Raw genomic sequence first — 2435 nt, 5'->3', positions numbered from 1 at the left:
GAAAACATATATGAATATTTAGCTAGCATGGGTTATATTAAAAATGGATCACACGGCCAATGCCAATTTGGGCTGAGTGGGCCACACAGGCTTGTGGGCCCATTTTTATCGAAATGTTTCTAAGGTTGCATAGGTCACCCAAGTTGACTGTGAACCTACTATAAGGTCAGTAAGCGCTATTGAGACCCCTAAATGTGTGAAATTGGCTGAATGATATCTGTACTGAGCATGTTAATATCTGAACTAAATATATGTACTGAAATTGCATAATAACATATCATCCATGGTATGTTGCGTTGTATTGGGTTGGGGGTTATTATTCGGAGGAAGTGTACTGAAAGGCTTTAAGTCTAATTTACTAGCAGCTCAACTGCAAACTACTATTTTGTGCCACATTCGGTACTACTTGGAGTGTAGGGATAGGTGGGTAGATTATATCCCCACATGGAGTGTAGGGTTGAATGGAGATGGTGTGTAGAGGCTGGTTGGGTAGGATTTTGCTACTGCATAACTATTACTGCTACTAATATTGTGATAGGCTAAGGCCCTACTGCATTTTTGACACTGTACTGAGATGGGCTAAGGCCTAAACTGTCACTGATATTGAAAAGGGCTTAGGCCCAGACTGTTCAACTGTGCACTGTGAATACTGAGTGTTTGTTTGTTTCTTTGGGATTACACGCTGAGTTTACGTAAAATCACCCTTTTTGTTTAATGTGCACAGGTAATCCCCAGACTTAGACGGATAGGTGTGACGGAGGACTTAGAGGTGACCATAGTAATTTTTGGACTTCATGGTTTTCAATTTACGATTTATGAGTTGATTATTATTGATTATTTGGGTTCTAATTTAAGGACCCTCTGAGACTTTGGTTTTAAATTTGTGTTTTTATTTATTTATTTTACTTTATGGATTTATACCTACTAGTCATAGGAAATTCGATTTTCAAAAAGTTAAAGTATTTTCTAAACGCTTGATCACTTAGACTATTTTATTAAAGCTTCCGCAATGAGGGATGTTTCAAAACAAATGTTTTAAATGAATAAAGACGAGTTCTTAAGTTTTAACAAAGGTTTACAAAAGATAATATCATGGAATGTTTTCATTGTAACAATGAGGTTTCAAAAGCACTATCGTGTGACATTGCCAGATACGGTCATAACGTCTAGGCTGAGTTTGGGGTGTTTCATTTAGTGGTATCAAAGCCAGGTCGCAAAACTCGGCTGTGGATTATGGGTTTTACTGCGTTTTACTGAGCAAGTGGTACACTGAGTCTCCGGTGCCGATCCTATAAGTATTCTGAACTCTGATTTGTTTTAAACTGAAACTGTTATGGATAGTATATTCTGAAACTACTATAGGTAGTAAACTGTACTGAAAACACTCTAGTTAGTGTATACTGAAAATTGTAGAGAAACTGAAAACTGTAGTGAGACTACGATTTACGAAAATGAACTCTGAATAATCGATATTTTTTACATAAAATATTTGTTAATAAAAACTGGAACTGTAACTGATTCATAAAACTGTTAATACAGATAAACGTGATTAAACAATGAGCACATGAGGTATCCGCGGATGAGATACTAGAGGCCGAGGTAGAGGCTATAAATAAGCTCGAGCTGAGTCTTCTTCACTGGGTAGCATGCCAAATTTGGATACGAGTGAGACGCCAATGCCGCCTGCTACTGAGAGGGTCACTGGGCCCAATACTAGATCTAGGGGCTGAGGGTCAGTTACAGAACGACTCTGATCTAATGGAGCTGAGCTCTTCAGGGTGTCACTGCAGTTGCCCCTAATGTTGCCGAGTACTAGATTGAGGCCACGGAGAGGATTATGGGTGATTTAGACTGCACCCCAGAGAAGAAATTAAAAGGTGCAGTCTCACTGTTGAAGGATGAGGCTTATCAGTGGTGGCTAACTGTTAAGGAGGGCACTCAGCCTAAGCTTTTGACCTGGGAGTTCTTTAAGATCGCCTTCTAGGGGAAATATATGGGGGTGAGCTACGTGGATGCCCGTAGGAGGGAATTTTTGAATTTGACTCAGGGAGATCAATCAGTGGCTGAGTATGTGGCCGAGTTCCTGCGACTGAGCTGCTATGCTCGAAGGACAGTGGCCTCTAAATATGAGCGATGTATTTATTTCCGCAGAGGAAGCGTTATTTTTCTGTACTGGTGGAGAAGGCGAAGATCGTCAAGGAGGTTAAGCCCGCTGAGCGTTAGAACCGTGACCGCAAGAGGGGTAAGAACAAGAGAGATTCGGAGCCTTCGAGTTTTGCACAGATGCCTAAGAAAAAGGCCAGAGTTGATGGTCCAATTAGAGCTGGCCCCTTGTTACTGTTACTGAAATACAGCCATGTACTGATTGTTGTAGACACCATCAGGACGAGTGTTGGAGAAGGACTGGGGCATGCTTGCGGTGTGGGTCATTGGAA

The sequence above is a fragment of the Gossypium raimondii genome, chromosome 3 (assembly GCF_025698545.1).
Source record: "Gossypium raimondii isolate GPD5lz chromosome 3, ASM2569854v1, whole genome shotgun sequence".
Taxonomy (NCBI): Eukaryota; Viridiplantae; Streptophyta; class Magnoliopsida; order Malvales; family Malvaceae; genus Gossypium; species Gossypium raimondii.
Note: the sequence above shows the minus strand (reverse complement) of the source record.